The sequence below is a fragment of the Dermacentor variabilis genome, chromosome 8 (genome assembly GCF_050947875.1).
Source record: "Dermacentor variabilis isolate Ectoservices chromosome 8, ASM5094787v1, whole genome shotgun sequence".
Lineage (NCBI taxonomy): Eukaryota > Metazoa > Arthropoda > Arachnida > Ixodida > Ixodidae > Dermacentor > Dermacentor variabilis.
In genome coordinates, this window is record NC_134575.1 from 15,875,850 (window position 1) to 15,895,248 (window position 19,399).

Genomic DNA, 19,399 nt, shown 5'->3' on the forward strand with positions numbered 1-19,399 from the left:
AAATATAACAATAAGTCAATTCTGGAGCTTTACTTGCCAAGCCTACGATCTGGTTGTGAGCCACGCCTTAGTGGAGTAGTGGAGGACTCCAAGTTATTTTGACCACCTGGGGCTTTTAACGCGTCCCTAAATCTAAATAAAAAAGCTTCATTATATATGCATTTCTCGCCCATTGAAATGCAGCCTTGATCACACCATGACCTCGAGCTGCGAAGCGTAACGCCATTACCCCTGGGCTAGTGCAGCGGGTGCCGACCCCCAAACATTAAGCTCAACATATGCAATAGCACGTTCAAGAAAAAACTATGTAAATAATGGGCCCACTATGTTCCACTCGCATTTCCATGCTTACATACTCAACAAACATTCAAGCTGCACCGCCATTTTGTTTCCATAAATTTGGGCTGCATTTCCGTAAGGTTTTTTTTTATTGTTATTGCTTCTGCGACGGTTTATTGCTACAAAGTTTGTCTCTGTACGCTCTAGCGAGCGCCACTCTACATACACAGCTGCCTATGCAAACAGCGTCTCAGACTACGTCAAACACCTATAAAACACCTTTTGTAGGTTGCTTTCAAAGCACTTTGCACCTAACTTAGTGCTTGTGAAAGCACGGCATACACCCATGTTTTCTCTCTCTCTTTCTTTCGCTCCCCATTCCCCACCCCACGTGTAGGGTAGGAAACTGGACTCAGTCTGGTTAACCTCCCTGCCATTCCTTCTTCCCTTCTCTCTCTCTTGCTGAGGGCCGCCGTAGTTTCTAAGATGTCAAGTCTGCCTTGAAAACGACTCCAGGCGCATTCAACAAGAACTAAACAAGCATTTCAGTGAAACAGAAATAAGAACAAAGGAAGAACTGCCACCTGCTTGCACTGCCTGGTGCCAAGATTTCCAACACAGCGGCGAACACTCTCACTCGGCGTCCTCCCAAACGATAGACTTTGAACAAATGAATGAAGAAACCAAGACTTTGGAAATATTCAGTTAGAATAGTTGTTAATTAACTGCGGCAGTATTAGAAGTTTAGCTATTCAGCCGCACTCTATACCACGAATGGAGAAATTTTGCACATGGCGCTTCTGCTACCTGCCAAACTTCACCACAGTGTGCCAGTGTAATTCAATGGGACGTATTTTAAAAAAAGGAAAATGATATCTCAAAAGGCATCCAGAATTGCAACGACTTTTAATTAGCAGCGTGAAGATGGTGTGCGCTTTAGTTCACATGCGTAATTACGGCACTAAATACATTTAGGCCGTAAATACGCATGTTATAAAAGAACGTACCATATCGACGTTGATAACTGAAAATATCGGAATTTGGGCGGGGTTCTAAATTAGCATTTTCTTAAATGCGGTTTATAGAATTACGCTGGCGCATTGCGGTGAAATTCAGCAAATCGCCACAGGGGCAATGTCTAAAATTTCTAGGTATGAGAGTCGCTGCTAATAAATAAAAAAATAAATATATAAAAGCCGCACGAGAGATAACGATGCAAAAGCCGTGCTGTTCAATTAACGAATACGTTGAATGAAATCAAATACTAATTTTCAAGAACGACAACTACTGAATATCGAATGGAATAGCGAATGGTTCTAATATTTCCCAACTGAGTGTGACCTCAATTGAGCAACACTTAAATGAAAAATAACTGAACGTTCATCACATGTACCAGTGACGGCGATAGTAACCAACCAAAGAAACAGCACGTCACCAGATGGGCGTTGTAAAGACCTGTATAGCTTAAGCAGCCGAGTCTAGGACTACACAAAAACAAGCGTCTTTTCGAAGATGTCAAACACGGTGAAATTGGCCAAATAATAAATTACGTTATCTAAACTGAGACAATATTTTCGCAAGGTGCCAAAGACGAGGCATGATTATTTAGTCATGGAATACTCCGCGGAGGCGACCTGCTCCACAACCACTCCGATAGCTGAGTGACTACGGCATCGCACAGCTGAGTACGAGGTCGCGGGTTCGATTCCAACCACGGCGGCCGCACGTTGATCAACGCGAAATGCAAAAGTGCACTGCATGCCATGCATTGGGAGCACGTCAGAGCACATTGTCAGAATTATTCCGGGGTCCCCCACGAGGGCATGATTCATAACTAGGTCGTAAGTTCTTTTTCACGTAGGACCCCAGAATGTAATATTAATTTAATTTGATGCCCTGCATAGGCACGCCTAGCAACTGGTGCGTCTCCGCCAGTATGTGCGGCTCTCCGCAGCATAATTATTCAGAGCAGTCGCCACTTGCATCAGTGTCTCTACCTGCACACTGCAATAACTGTTGTGATTCTTTATAGTCTTCGAAGAGATTCGAATCTTTTACAATATCGAGTAGTGAATTCTCTACTCTAATACGAAACCCATTTTCATGTGTGTGTGTGCGTTTTCTGCGTATTTGCATGTTTTAGCAAAGGTTTTTCGCTGAACCCTACATTTGTACTTATCTCTCTTGCATGCTACTATATGTCTATTGGTTATATAGGTCGCTACTAGATCTTGCTACGGGCCCAATGTTTTCGATACAAGTTCGTGGGTATTAAGTACCAATGAATAAAATAAATGAATCAGTCAAGTAATAAAAACTATTTAATTTACACTTGAAATCTTTGATATCCGTTCTCCCTTAAATTAAAGCCTCGTGCAATTTTAGCGCGACAGCGTTAGCGGCCCCGTGTCGCATAAAATCCGGTGTTGGTGTCGGTGTGCGGCTCCGGCGTCCCCGTGAGCGAAAATTCACGTATATATTTAGGCATATGTATGTGCCATGCCTTGCTATATGGCATGTGGTATATGCGGGTTATAGTGCCACAGCATTATATCACTAAAGTTTTTCACACCTTGTGTTACATTCTTTACAAAGTCATTCCTCAGAATTTTGGGAATCACAGTCCACGAACAAACATCATGAAACAAAGCACCGACAGCGCATGCCTTTTTTCTTAAATATTCTCAAAATGAAATATTAAAAGTGCGAAACAGCAGCAGAAACCTTAAAGCACTGTGTTTTATTGGCGCGACTCTGCACCTCTTTATCGTGTGCTAGACAGCTTCGCTGGCCATTCACCTTCACAGCGTGAAATTGCTCAACATATTCCTTTTCTGGCGTGGCTGTGCACTAACTCCGGGATCGGCCCACGTAAGAGGCCGCGTTCCTACCAGAAAGCCCGACTTCGAGCATAGCGTTCGCCGTCAGCGTTCCCCGGTAAACATGTTTTACTTAATTTAAGCTGTAATTTGCGGGAAGCGTGGGAAGCAGTCAGGGATCTTTGAAGGATGCCGCGTTCCACTCTTTAAAGGGAAGCTTAAGCGTCTTCCAAATTGTTTTTTTTTTTTTTGTGGACAGAGACCTGATTAGTTCGTTGTGCCCAGTGCTATATAATTTGCGTGACCTAACTTTCCATCACACTATAATGTTAGGATGATTTTCTTGTATCATTTTATGTTTTTGCTTGAGTGCCCTTTTTTGCATCTCAAATTTATTTCGTCATGGCTTTAGTGCGTTAGCGTTTTTCTGTGCGTTTTCTTCTCAACTTTACTATTGAAGCTTCATTGGAGGCTATTAATTACTGTGAAATGTCATACGTTGACTCCGCATTGACTGTGTATATATTCGCAACTTTATGTCAAGTTGGGAGCGCGCAGTGAGAGTTTCTCTTAATCTAAGCAACTATAATGAAGTCGAGCAGTACCAGCAGGTACCACTACGTCTTGCAAAGGCAAGGAAAAGTACAGATCAATAGAGAGGAACTACGGAAGACTTCGCCGAGGGACAGATGCTCTCAATACATTCAACAAAGAGAGAGATCGATGGGGGTCGCACATACGGGGCCAACAATGACCCAGGAAAAATCAGACCAAGAATAGGAAGGAGGTTCTCGTCGCTTTATTAAGGTTATTTTTTATTTTACTGAGATGAGCGGAGCAGCAGCATGGAGGACGAGGGGGAAGGCGGAAGGGTCGAATAGCTAGGCTAGATCACTCACGTGCGAGATCAAAGAAAAGGAAAGCGAAAGATAGAAGAGCTGGCACGACCGAGTAGGCTCATGCGAGAAGGCACGGACGACCCGAGAATATGGATGTACAGGTATACGCCTGAAAGGAAGCCGGAAGTGAGCACGAGGTTGTGGGTGCTTGGGAATGAGTGCATTTCGTTCTTTTTTTTTTTTTTTTGTGCGTGCGAGTCGGTAGGTAAAAGGGAGGCGGGGGAGGTGGAAGTGTCCGAGGAAACGGAATCTTCCTCGAAGGAGTAGTGACATACTTTCCAAGTTGTAGGGGCCGCTTCTAGCCCTCAGAAGGATGACATTCATGAACTACGAAGGTAGGGAAACACTTAAACGTAGGGGGTATCTCAACAACGAAATATCGCAATAGGAATCAAATGAATACAATTGAGAAGAACAATGATCGAGTGTCGCATAGAATATCAAATGTCTTCTTATTTACGAACCAACATGAAATACGACGTCTCAACGGAGTTCGTAGGTTAAATAAAAGGAAGTGGGGCTTATATACATTGATAAATGCACGTAATGCTTTAACAATTTGTTGTAGGTGCAACTAACTTGCTTGCCAATGATAAACTTCTGCTTTCATCCTTTGAACAAGCATGCCAATAAAAGTAATGAAACAAGGAAAGAGCATCTTACGAGACGCAAGTATGGGGTTGTGTTCGCTTAAGCAAAGAAGTTTTACACTGCAGTAACGCCCCTTGTTTTAAAGAGTTGCAAAAAGATGCAAAGGTAACTACAGCGATCACATAGAAATAGAGCGTGCTAGAATATTATGACGTCACGAAACACTCACCACTTCGGGTATACCGAAACTGAAACTCCTTCGCGAAAGTAATGAACAGCGGTCAAACAAATGATACAGCTGGAACCGATGCTTTGGCAAGTGGAGTTGTCTTCACCAGGGTCTTATGAGGGCAAGTGTTTTTGTCAAAACGTTGACTTCATCAACAATCCTCGTAACTCGCTCCATTCAATTACTGTTATTTACCTCAAGTCATCTTGATCATCTTGAAATGTTACAGCGCATTTTGCAAGGCGTTCAGTAACTTGAATTGTCGCTATGTTTTCCATTTCATGCCGAATATTTGATAAGTGGATACTGTCGTTTCCGAACTCCTTTAAGGTCTCTTTCCTCTTGGCGGGATTCAAGTTGGCAGCGTCAATAACGCCGAAGTGATTACATTGAAAAGTTTTAGGATCAACTATGTCATTGTGTTATCACAACACGAGTTCGATGTATACACGAGTTAAAGAAAAAGGCAGCATACGCAGCATCAAGTCCATGATTGCGCTAAGCAGCGCTAGTGCCATTTACCACCTCGCGTAACCTACAAGCACCACTCATACATGTTTTCTTACAGTGATAATAAAGTGATAACATTAAAATTATTCAAAGTTTTTAAAGCCCCGTTAGGCAGAAAATCGGACGTCGTCGGCGTTGTTCCTGCGTTGACCGCACGTCGGCCGTGCTTTGGACGTGAGCGAAAACTCCTGATCGAAGTAAGGAATTAATAAAACTCGTTGACAAGTCAAAGAATGGTCGCATTGGCACACAATTTCTCAGGGAGGTTCCTCCGACTAAAGGAAGCTAATAGGGCTAAAAAGAAAAGTAGTGTTTACGTGGAAATTGAACCCAAGATATTCGAAATGCGAAATGGGGACGAAGGCTCGTAGTTCAATCGTGTTATAAGGGGGGTCTTAGCGAATGCTTTGTGGTCTTTGGCTTAGTAAAGGGTTAGAGAAATGTACTGTTGCGTGCACGGTAATTATGAGTGCGGTAATTAATATGGGCTAATTAGACTGAGGTGATAGCGAGTATTGGGGTGGTTCATAGCACTTAAATAAATTAATGTGTGCGTATATATGCTGCATCGATAAGTAGGTTGTGTTCTGACTTGGTAAGGTGCCTTAGAGAACGTACTGACACGTGCATGGTCATATTGAGCATGGTATTAGGAATGAGGTAATTAGAATGAAGTGAAGGTGTGTGGTGTTTTATTGAACTTAAACGACTGGATGCATGTGTATGTGGGATACATCGACGGGAAGCTTGTGGTTCGAGTAACTGGTATCGTTAATGAGTGTGTATGGTAATTTGGTAATTGGTAAAGAGAAAAGTGTATAATAGCTGTGTCTTACCAGTACTCACCTACGGGGCAGAAACCTGGAGGCTTACGAAAAGGCTTCTACTTAAATTGAGGATGACACAACGAGCTATGGAAAGAAGAATGATGGGTGCAACGTTAAGGGATAAGAACAGAGCGGATTGGGTGAGGGAACAAACGCGAGGTAATGACATCTTAGTTGAAATAAAGAAAAAGAAATGGGGCATGGGCAGGACATGTAATGAGGAGGGAAGATAACCGATGGTCATTATGGGTTACGGACTGGATTCTAAGGGAAGGGAAGCGTAGCAGGGGGCGGCAGAAAGCTAGGTGGGCGGATGAGATTAAGAAGTTCGCAGGGACGACATGGCCACAATTAGTACATGACCGGGGTTGTTGGACAAGTATGGGAGAGGCCCTTGCCCTGCAGTGGGCGTAACCAGGCTGATGATGATGATGGTAATTTGCTAGTTAATTTGCAGGTGTTCTGTGAGTGTCTGGGTGCTTCATCAAATTTGAATTGATGTGACTGTGAATATAGAGAAGCGTATCACGTGCTGAGTGCAGCAGTAATTAGTGATTGATTTTCAATTGGTGATTAGTGACTGGTGATTCATAGCGATTGGTCATTCGCGATCCATAATGTGGGAATAAATGCGCTTTGCAACTTGCGCTGTAATTGCAATTGCAATTTCTCTTTTGATGCTATCGTGTTCTACTGTTAAAGGCGAAGCTTAAGCGTCTCTCAAGTATTTCTAACATGAGAGATTTACGTGACGCTGACCAGCTTTGGTAGACTCTGAGAATGCCACTATACATTTGGATACACCTACAAGCACAGATAGGCCAAAAGCAGTTTATCGTGCATCTGTCTACTTTGTTCACTGTCCTCTTTGCGGATAAATGTTTGCGCAACAGAGAGAGAGAGAGAGGGATATAAGGAAGGAACAGATGTTAATCAGTCAAGGGTCTAGTTGACTACCCTACGCTGAGGGAATGGAGAAGGAGAAGAGAGAAGGGAGAGATAGAGGGTATAGAGACGTGCACAGACAGTGCTTGATTCAAAGCCGCCTGTGCAAACCAGAAGTTCCCCGAAAGCACAAAAGTGCCTTCACTGCCTTCTGAGCCGATGATCGGTGGATGTTTGCAGAAGTTTGTGATGCACTGTGCAAGGAGAATACGCCGTCAACAGCGGCTAGATCACACCGGCAACCGGCAACAAAAGTTGTTCATTTACATTTGTTTGCTTGTTTGCTTGCTTGCCTGCTTGCTTCTTTTATTTAGAACTGCTGTAGGTAGCAAAGCTGCCCAAGTTCAGATTCACGCCTAAATTTTTCTATGATAGAGAAACCAATATAAAGCTATAGCTCAACAAGGGGAAAAATAAAAATGAATAAGGCGTTGACTCCTTGGCGATACCATAAGAAGGAAAGAATGCGAAGGGGCCAAAGATGGCGACACACCAAGATTGCTGCTTGCGTGGCGAATGAAAAGAGCGCTTGAGAGCTTTCTTATTGTTGAAGACCCAGAGTGAATGCGGGCACTCTTCTCGCGCCCGAGTTGAAATTCACTGCGCGACGAACGTCGTCGCTGGTCTCGCCGCACAGTCACGTGCCGACTTACAGAAAAGTTTCCAAGTCATGCGGGCTTCTTCTTTCCTAGTAGCAACAAAACAGGATCCCGCGCGAACGTTGATGCGAGCACGACGTCGGAGGCGCCTCTTTTATCTCATTGACGACGACTGCCTCTCCAGAATTTAGACTCGAAAGCGCGCCCGTCTGCCTGCTCTTCACGCACAGCATCATTCCTCGGCCGTATAGCATGAGCGTACGCCTAGAGGGAAACACACAGCGCCCTGCAACAAACACCAAGAGGGCTTCCAGAAGCGTCGACGTGCGCTTTTCTCAAATAGCGTTTGCGATCGGATGAAGCCGAACGGATGATTCAAGGATAGGTGCAGCGGCTGTTATTACAAGAAACTAAGTCACTTCAAATGTAGTATGTGTACGGGTGAGCTAGGCTCTAAGCAAATTAAATTCTGGGGTTACGTGCCAAAAGCAGGATGCGAGCAAAACGAGAACAAGCTAAAAGCGGGAGCCAACGTTTCAAGTTCACTTGTCGATACATCGGCTCCCGCTTTTACATCGTTCTCGTTTTGCTCGTCATCTTGAATTCCCATGTTCCGTCTTCTCCGCGCTTGCACTGAAAAGCAGGATACGACTGATGTGACTCCGAAACTTTCGGCCACCTGGGGTTCTTTAACGTGCGCCAAATGAACAGCACACGGGCATTCTTCCTTCCGGCCCGCATCGAAATGCGGCCGCCGTGGCCGGCGTTTTATCCAGCGACCTCGTGCTTAGCCGTGCAACGCCAAAGCAGATTAACTCCCACGGCGGGTAAACTGGATTCTGTTTCACGCACGTTACACACTGCAGGCATACTTATCAAGACGCGCTAAGGCGCTTCTTGAATGCGACTACGCTATGCGAGCGCTTGTGACCATACGTGAGTGAACAGTGCTTCGTTTGCACACACTGACTTTCGTTCTTTCGTCTTATCTTTATTTCCCCCTGTTATGACCTATAGGGTAGCCAACCGAGACATTCATCGTTGACCTCCCCTCGCCCTTACCCCACCCCTCGCCCCTCCACACACACACACCCACAAACACACATGGCTCAAGAGACATTAGTTGTACTACTGTTTCTCATTTCTAATCTCCGTCATTCATTGAACCTCTCTTTTATTTGGGTGTACTTATAGTGCATAGATAATTTATCACATGACGTCGCAAAGGCAGCTTCTCACCGTGCTAGTACCCGAACATGGCGGTCAGGATGACGTTAATGCACTATATCATCACGCGTACATTGCTTTCCTCTTTGACGGTGACCGTTCTTCACCGGATTATCACTGTTATCAATTCATCGCTCGGCGCAAGACGCACCTCTCGTGATGTTCTGTTTATTTATTTGCTCAGCGGGTGGAGCTTTTCGACGTGCGAGCACCCCATGATATCGGCCAGGATGACGTCACTGCAAACCATGTATCGTAAATATGCAGAGCGTAACGTCACCGAACTGCTGCGGCTGTGTCATCGCATTCAGCTCAGGCATTATACATAGCTGAAGATGATAATCAGTAACTCTAGTGGCATGCATTTTTTCCCCATGTAAAATTAATACATGTGGTGGTCAAGCTTGCAAAAGTTACTTCACAATGATAATTTTTCAACGCGGCGAGATCCCGCGAAGTCGCCCTCAGGCCGCAGCCACAGCTCTCTTGTGTGTCTTTCCGCTGAGCAGTCCTCTGCAGTGTTTTCTCTTACGCAAAAACCTAACGCGAAGCGCCCAAAGCTACGCAAAGTTTAGTATTACTCAGCTGACAGGGGAACCGCGGCGAATGCCAAAAGAATCTACCGAAGCCGTTATGCAAATTTCTGCTGCTCGTGCGGCTCAAGACCGCGATGTCCCGGGCAAGCTACGCAAGCGCGCATTTTCCGCACTGTAATTAGGCGGCATCAAAATTCAGCCTCGCGACAAAACGGGGTCGCGAATAAACGACATCCTACGAGCTGCTCTCTCCCTTTCTCTCTTATCCTTGAACCCCCCCCCCCCCCCCTACATGAGCAAAACAAGTCTTGTTGTCTGCGGCAGGCGCTGTTTTCTTGCTATGATCCGCCAACAAAGAAACAAATACGGAAACAAACGAGCAATGACAATGACGGGGCTGCTCGTTTACATGGTCGCAAAACACGACAGCCGCGATGTACTGGCAAAGCAGTCATGGTTGGCCACGCCCGAGATGCTTTCCTCAGTGCAGTGCAACAACAATGCCCGCTCGAAACAGGGCCGCGCCGCATTAACGATGCGCGTACCGGTGCAACGCATCATTAAATGCTGAAAGGAATAAAATGGAATTGGGCTGGCCTCACCCACAGCTTGCCCTTTGGGGGGAGCTTCCGTCCGGCTGGCTTGTAGCTTCTGCGATGCAGAATTTTGTTCTCTTTCTTACAGAGACCGTTTCAAGTGGTCAAAGAAACGAAGAGACATGAAACCGCAGCTGTCAACTTGTAGAAGATAACGATCTGAGCGTCTGTGGCGCCCGCTCGTCAGTGCGAAATAGAGGCACCCTTGGGCCTTCGAGAAAGAAGAGCAGTAAGCGAGCTTTTAGGTGAACCTTTTTGTTTTGTTATTTAGATGTAGATCTATGGAAATGTGGGCTACGTCAGAGCCTGTTACCTCGAATTCCCAGCTTTGTTACGAAACACAAAGAAAATAGAAAAGGAAAAGGAAACAAAATTGGAGAACACTCACATACAGAAATTGGGAGCGGAAAGTAAATAGAAGATACAAAAAACCTTCGCAGATGTATGCCGATTCGAGCATTTCATATATCACAGTCAGCGAAGCGGCGTACAGAAATTCGCACACCCTCCGTAAGTCTTAGAGGCATGTATTACCATTGCCCTAAATCTATGCTATACACACAAACGTGTCACATTTCAGCGGGATTTTTTTAGACTATACATTCTTTTTTACGAAAAAGTTATGAGCGTAGCGAACAGGGCGTTTTCGCAGAGGAGTTCCTAGATGAAGTGGACATACTTTGCCACTAATAACGTGAGTTTTATAATACTCATGGAGAAATATACATCGATTACCTTTTATTATAGCGTCGGGGGCAGGTATTTATGCGGCAAATTTGCGATTTACATTAGCCATAAGAAGCCAAGAAAGAATGACACCAGGGACAGCGTAGGGAAATTACTTGTAGTTCTTATATATATGCATCACCATGAAACGCCAACAGGCAATGAATCCAAGAAAAGTATCGGTGAAATTAGCTGTGCTCGAAATTGAAATGCAGAACATAATGAAAAAAAAGAGAAATGAAAGTGAACGAAACGAAAAGATAACTTGCCGCCAGTGGAAGCCGAACCCAGAACCTCCGCATGACGCGAGCGTTGCACCACCAATTGTGCTACGGCGACAGCTATGAATCTGTCCACTAACTTGGGTATTTATGTTGTCTAGGTCTTGCTTTGGGTATGCTAGCCAGCGCCCCTCAGAACCATGGCAGGGGGATATGGAACATCCCTTTTTTCATTTTTTTTTCCGGTGGCATGACGTAACACGTGAACTTAGGGGAGAAGGCACGTGGCTAAGAAGCCCTCGTACGCTGCCTAAATGGCATCAAAGCTGCCAGTTCGAGACCCTTGCTATGAATGAACCAGGGAAGAACGGTAACCAATGGGCTCCATTTTTGTTAGTCATGATCATATAAAGTTAACAGACCGTGAAGCCGACGAATGATTTCTCAGTTCTAGTCTAATTCGAAAGGAGCTGCCGACCTAAATCTTCCTCTTAAGAAAAGGATTTTCCATGGGGCCGTCTTAGACTTCCCTATTGTAACGCATTTCTAACGCAGAAATAATTTTTTGAGACAATCGCTGGGCTGAATCGAATAAAGTTGGCTGTATTTAAAAAAATTCCAATTCTACTCACTGTAGTAAACAAATCTTTTATTTATGGTCTCAAATGTTCTTTAAATATTGTCGGAAATTGGCTACTTTACAAAGAACCGTAAGCAGAAAGTTTACAAATTCGCGCCTCAGTATCAAGCACAAATGCCACAGTTTTGCGAGCTTCATCTGATAAAGCGCTTTAAGTGGACCAGTGTAACATACGAGCTTAAACTTTGCGGGAAATTGTTGTAACATCTACGAGGGTTTTGAAAGAGTTCCCGCTCGCAAGACTGGGGTATGCTTCAAAGCGGTGTATAATACATCACTATTTCGCCAGCACCAGATGTCTGAAAAGGTGCGATTTACGGAACTCTCATGTCGTTTTTATTTCCTAGTTACAAAGTCGCAAACTTTCTTTTTATTCTGGAATAGCCAACAGCTGTAAGAGAATTGCCGGCAGTAATAATAAAAAGATCTGTCACCTGCAGGCAGTAGATTTTGCCTCTTTCTGTTAAATGTCACAAACCTATTCAAATCCTGTGTAGGGGAAGCTGAGTAAAAGCATCTCTCAGTTTCCATATCTTCTTTTTTTTAAATGAATATTAGGAGAGGTTGGCGCCTTTATGGTGGCACCGGCTACTCCTTGTCACTTGGCAAAGGAAACAAACTTGCGTAAAAAAGGAGAATAGCGACACAAAATGTGGCACTCGGTAGAACATTGGATGAATAAAAAATATACAGTCCAACAGTACATGAGTCGCAAAGCTCTGTGCATTAGTTCACTCTACGTACGCATACACAAAGCCAGATATTTTCAACCATACATTTAAATAGGAGCTCCAGAGGTAAGGATTCACTTTTTGCGAAACACTCTTACACTGTTCCCAAAGTTGGTGCATTCTGCTCTTCAAAAAGAAAAACACTGTTTGCCCTCTTTGAGAGCAATTCTTGGAATTGCCGTGACAGCACTTCATTGTCATGAGCACTGGCGGGGGTGGCGAGTTCCACTCAAATGCGCTAACGTGTGCCCACGCGGGCTGCAGTTTGCAGCTCTCGGGCAGTTCTTGCTGACAGCGTTAATTGTCTGGGCACTGACAAAACGCTTTATGACAAGAGAGGCAATGGCCTGAAAGTTTTTTTTTTCGCAAATATCGCTCCTCTGTATCCTTAGTAGACGCTCTGTCGGCTGTCAAAGTTGCCGTAATTGCTGCACACGCTGTATCGTTTATTGCAACTTTCAAAATTGTAGCTTTTATGAAACTTTCTCGGTCACGTTGTTCGATTGTTGCTGCGGGTACCTTTAAGAGAAACACCGAAGCCCTACGACACTTTGACACTCTGGTGTGTATGAAAGAAAAAAATTCCTGCCACCGAGCTTCTGTGACCTCAACAAAGGTCGGTATAGATTAATGAGGGAATTGATGCACATCTTGCTAATGCGAGCTCTCTTACCACTATTGCACGGCAATATTCCGGCATACGTTGCCCTCAACATCTCCTACCGTTCTGGAGAAACCCTTGCATAAAAGGGAATGCATTCGGTTGCGATCTGTATCATGGCACGCCGCTGACGGTTCCACTGAATACACTCCTATTCACAAGACTCCTTCCACTTGGCTGCCCAGTGCGAAGCACAGTTCTATCATCTGAAGGTCTCCTGTAGCGCCTATTCTTTATTCACTAGGGTTGACATCTCCTCGGCACTCCATTTATCGAAGAGACAGATTTCCCAACTTCGGTTGCGTGGCAGTAATGTTTCTTTCTGTGAGGCAGCGGGATTTCCCATCACGGAGCGAATCATTCGTAACCCCTGAGTCAAAGTCGTAGCCAAGCCTTTTTTTTCTCATCAAAAGAGCCCATTGGCATTGCAAAGAAATCAAGCCACGAACGAAACGTAGCGACACACGGTCATACGGGTACGTGCAGCTACATGCCCTGTTTCAGGAAAACCTACCTTGCGCATTTGTGCTAGCCATGTTGAGGCTCTCCGTAGAGTACAGAACCATAAAGAATACCACGAGAAATTAAAACAGGACAGTGGTTTACAAGGAAAGCTTTACAGCAAGGGTTGCAATGTGAGCTCGTTGGTAATGCGTTGGTGTACGGTAGCGCGATTATAGGACGGTACAAAAGAAGACACACAGGGACACACACAGCGCTCACTTCCAAGAATCGTACAATTGTTGGAAGTTAGCGCTGTTTGTGTCCCTGTGTGTCTTTGTGTCTTCTTTCGTCCCGTCCTTTAATCGTGCTGCCTTACACCCCTTGAAAATTTACATTCAGATTTTAAGGGATCAACAGGGTCGAAGAAAGGCACGTGACCGAAGCCAACGTTTCAATAAGCGGGCTTGTCTTCGATGCGACAAAGACAAGCACCCTTGTCGAAGCGTTGGCTTCAGCGACGTACTTTGCTGTGTGTGCTGAAATTCGTATGGTGAAGAGCTGTTGGGAATTTATTTATTTATTCATTCATTTATTTAATAATACTGCAGGCCAAAAGTGCTAGCAGGAGTCAAAAGAACATTCTGTGGCTTTGCTTGCCAGAAACACCATCTTAATCCGAGGCATGCCCTAGTGGTCGGTTCCAGATTAATTTAAACCAACCAGGGGTTCTTTAACGCAGACCCAATGCATGGTACGCGAGCGTTTTTGGATTCTGCATCCATCGGAATGCGTCGGCAGCGGTCGGAATTGAACCCGCAACCTAGAGTTCAGTAGTGCGACGCTGTAGCGTCGTGCAGCAAGAGAAGACAAAGACACGCGTTCTGTTTTCTTCTTGTCTACGTTGCTACTTTGTTGCGCCATTTTTCCTCATCAGGAATGCAACACCAACCAGCCCAAGAAATAATTCCTTTATTTTTTTGCGCTAATAAATATTCGGACCTTCAAAGTGCCGTCGGCGTTGTCGTACTGTCCTGCTATTGACAACGCATACACGAACCGCTCGTTCAGCATGAGAAGGCGTCCAGACAGTCGAAGTGCATTTAGCTGCAAATAGCGACGCACCATCTCATTCCGTTCGATCGAATCCGCCCATCAGAGCCGGGGCAGCGTTCTGGTTTCCACTGCTGGAATTAGGTTGTTGCGCGCACACATTAGCATTCCATGTGAGCGGTGGTGAAGGTCAGGCTAAATTTATGCCTTTCTTTCTTTTTACGCTGAACAACACCGACAGTTTTCATTCGGCGTTATCTGGGGAATCTCCGAAGTGCAGTACCTGCAAAATCACTGGCAGGCGCCTTATCATTCCACCGTCTACAGCGTCAACTCTACAGTCAACGCTACGTCAACGCTACGTCGCTGCCTACAGCGCAACGCTAAAGCTTGCTATTGCTTTCAATGCTCCGTCGTCAGGCGAAACAAATGGTTCCATTACGATGGTGGCTATACGAACGCTCGAGTCACAATCATGCCGTCGGCGTCGCCGCCGCTGGCGTGCTGCCTCGCGGACGGTGCATGCACGACTCGCGTTCGTAGGCTTAGAGGGTTGTCCAGAAATGCGGAGTTTGTACGTTGTCAAAAAAAATTTCCTGACGATCACAATACTGCCTAATGCGAAATTTGAGCGCAGCTGTATTCATTTCGCGATATATTGTCAGCGCGGAGAACCTGCATCGTGCGGCACGTTGCAAACAGAGCGAAGTGTGTTGAGACTGCCTCGCTAATCGGGAGATCGCGAGAGACGGTGCATTGGTGACGCCTGGGCGCTACGCGTGACGCTTAGCGCGGCAGCAGCCGCCTCAGACAGACTTCCACTCATGCAGCGCTTTGTTTCCATACAGCCTACGTGCGCTACTCTAGCGTCATCTCGTATACATCGTCGCCTCTAAGCCCGTCTTTCGCTGCACTACGCTTTTCTTCTCACGTTTTCGCCATACCCTCCTCCTCCGCTTTCCACCGCATGGTTCCGCCAAGGTCGGTTCCGCTGCGTCCTCCTCCTCCGCTTTTCCTCGTCGCGCTGTCTTCGCTATCGCCGTCTTTCATCTGCCGCCACGCTCAGCGTTCGCTTTCATCCTTCGCTGTGCTCATTCGCTTGGTTACGAGTTACGAGTTCGCTTGCTTACCCTCGCCGCAGGAACGGGCGCCTAGGAGTTAAGCTGTAAAAGCAACGAAGCGAAGTGGACCCACCGTCAACACTACGCTCAGTCATCTCGGCGGTAGAGACAAGGCAAGGTCTGCCTCTCGCGGATGGCAGGCGGGCACCGTGTACACTCTTATGGCAGCTGTGAACTTCAATTTAACGTTATGTAATATTTTACTGGACGCTGACGTTGTGAGACGCCTGGGAGCGCCTGGGGCGCTGTTCTTTCTACCCAGCATGAGTTTCCTTGCGTACCGCGTCTCACCAGCATGTCGCACTCCCGTATGGTTATCACCATCCGGCGAAATAAAGCGCAACGCTAAAGCTTTCTATCGCTATCATTAGTGCGAAGGAATGGCAGTGAGAAAGTCAATTTATCTTAGTGGATCCTCTGTGTGCTTGAACTGACACATTCGCTTGGTACTCGTTAAGATAAAGTAGTTCAATCGCATAACTTCAGGCGTGCATTTACCTCGTATATTTTTCGATATTTGCCTAGAGGCCGAAAGAGAAGTAGGAAGTATTTCATCGTTGCTTATTCGCTGTTGTGTCAGAACATGATCATATTGATATTGCCACCTGGTGTTTTGAGCCAGCGCTGCGTGCCCAGCAAAAACGGTGATTGAAGACGACGAAGTCAAGGATCTTGCGCCAGCTGGTGAACCGTCCTCCTTGTGTCTGACATTTTCGTGTCTGGCTGCTGATCCTGCTGCTTATTCTTGCCTTAGCGCGTGACAAACTGGTGGAGGTGCGGGGTAATCTAATCTATGCACCAAACCCCTCCGGGCAGCAGGAGCTCCAGCCCCGTACCGGTGTTTACGCCTGTACACCGCGCCAGCAGAAGGATCCGTGGACAAGCCCCTGAGTTTGGACTCCTCCCAGAGAAAATGGCAGCTCCGACCACCCCAACCGGTATGGAAGGCACAACGCCGATTCATTGTATGCTACTCAATCCGCGAACGCCGAATTCCTTCCACGGCGCCATACATGAGGACGTTGAAGATTGGCTGTTGCACTATGAACGTGTTGCCGCGTTCAACAAGTGGGATGACGCAGACAAGCTTTGTGCTGGTTGACCAACCTCCGAGACCCTTCTGGACGATTGGCACGTTGGAGTCTGCGACTCCAGGAATTCAACATCACCATCGTGTACAAGTCAGGCAGGAAACATGAAGAGGCTGACACGTTATCACGGGCACCTATCAAATCTCAGAATCCTGACGAGGAAGACGACAGCGCCTTTCTGGGAGCCCTCAGCGGGCCGGATCTGCTCGCTAAACAGCGATCGGACGCTGAGTTAAGACCCGTCATCGATCACTTAGAAGGCGGCATCGCGTCCATTCCTCGCCCACTTTCGCGACGGTTGTCGTCATTTTGCCTACGAGGGGGCATCTTATACAAAAGAAACACAGGTGCCGGCGACAAACCACATCTGCTAGTAGTACCTCAAGCCCTTCGCGACGACATCCTATTAGCCTGCCACGACGAGCCGACATCTGGTCACTTGGGCTACTCAAGGACTCTGGACAGGGTACGGCAACTGTAGTACTGGCCTAGACTGACTGCTTACGTCAAACGCTACGTGAAAGGATGCCGTGAATGCCAGCGCCGCAAGTCACCACCCTGCAAGCCTGCAGGCCTTCTACAACCCATCGACCCTCCGCGTACGCCGTTTGATCAAGTTGGAATGGACCTTCTTGGACCATTTCCCTTGTCTTCCTCCGGCAATAAGTGGATCATTGTCGCAACTGACTACTTGACGCGTTACGCTGAGACGAAGGCACTGCCACGCGGGACAGCATCTGAGGTTGCCCAGTTTTTTATGCATCACATTGTGCTTCGGCACGGCGCACCGTCATTCATCATCACTGACCGCGGGACGGCATTTACGGCGAAGCTTCTGGATGACATCTTCAAGCTGAGCTACACGCGTCATCGAAAGGCCACTGCATACCACCCTCAGACTAACGGCTTGACAGAAAGACTAAACAAAACACTGGCAGACATGCTCGCTATGTACGTGGATGTGCAGCACAAGACGTGGGACGAAATCCTACCGTACGTAACGTTTGCGTACAACACTGCCACGCAGGAAACTACACGCTTCCCGCCATTCCGCCTCGTTTATGGTCGAGATGTCCAAACTATGCTAGACGCCATGATGCCATATGAAGATACCGACCAGCTCGACCAGTTAGCTCCTGACGTCGAGGAGTACATTCAGCGCGCCGAGGAAGCGCGTCAACTGGCCCGCGTGCACATAAGACAGCAGCAGTGTACCGATGCAATAAGGTACAATCTCCACCATAGACAAGTGACCTATGAGCCTGGTGACCAAGTTTGGGTTTGGACACCCATTAAACGGCGAGGCCTCAGCGAGAAACTCCTCAGCAAGTACTCCGGACCATACACAGTACTAAGGCGTGTAAGCGACGTGAACTATGAAGTGATCCCAGATGGAGACCTGCCATCGTCCAAGCGCTGTTTACCACGCGCAGGGACCGTACATGTGGTCCGCCTCAAGCCGTATTTTACACGGTGAAGTGTACTAGTGAAACAACCTTTTTTTTTCGCTGTCCTCGCGTCTTCCTCCAAAGAACTGTGAAGCGTTTTTTTTTTTTGTTCCCGACCACAGAACACATTTTTCCGTGTGCATTTCCGTATGTGTGCTAGCGCGTCCCCCCCCCCCCCCACACACACTTTTTTTGTCTTACCTAATTTGTGTAGTTTCCCTGTACGTTTTGTGTTTGAGCATCGAGTCGATGCTCCGTTGGGAGGGGCAATAATGCCACCTGGTGTTTTGAGCCAGCGCTGCGTGCCCAGCAAAAACGGTGATTGAAGACGACGAAGTCAAGGATCTTGCGCCAGCTGGTGAACCGTCCTTCTTGTGTCTGACATTTTCGTGTCTGGCTGCTGATCCTGCTGCTTATTCTTGCCTTAGCGCGTGACAATATGTTGACACAAAAACTAGCAGACTAGTCAGAGTAAACACGATTGCCACCCAAGACATTTTACGTAAGCAGCGTTTATGCAGGTTTGGTTCCATAGAAAGTTCGGTCACAGTGGTTCCATAGTGGTGCAGTTACATGATAATGTTAATGGTGAACGGCGTTTTGATAAATAATAATGTTAATGCAGGATGAGCTACCAACAATTATACTTGTCTGAATGATTGGCCTCATTGCGATAGGAATGATACAGAGGCTCGAGGCAGCTATACTCCGTGGCCGCTGTCGTTGTCATGCTGTCATGCTATCGACGCGCAGTGCGCATGCCTGCAAAATCGACGAAGCAAATTGGACCGCCCCGTGAAGCTCCGTTCATTCATATCTGCCCGAGCCAGCGGATGTATTCTGAAGCGATCACTTCCGGCAATACCATCGCCTTCGCCACACCTTCGCCATCTGTACCCGCTGATTGCCCGTTTTAGAAAAATCGGATGAGCTGATTGGCTAGTTGAGCACTGCGTCAACCGATTTTCTTCGAAGAGCCAAGCAGCACGCGCCTGACGGGCAACCTTCTGGCCTCCATTGCTGGCACGTGCATTTTGCGCTCACACGTCAACCTTCCTGCAGAGGAACTAAGATATTCTTTTTTTTTTTCAATTCTGCCAGGTTTGCATCAAGAAGGTTAAAAAGGAAACTTCGCTTAAACCTCCTTCATCTGCATAAAACAGTTTTTACTTGCATGGATACCTGCTTCTCATTAGTCTGCAGCTACTG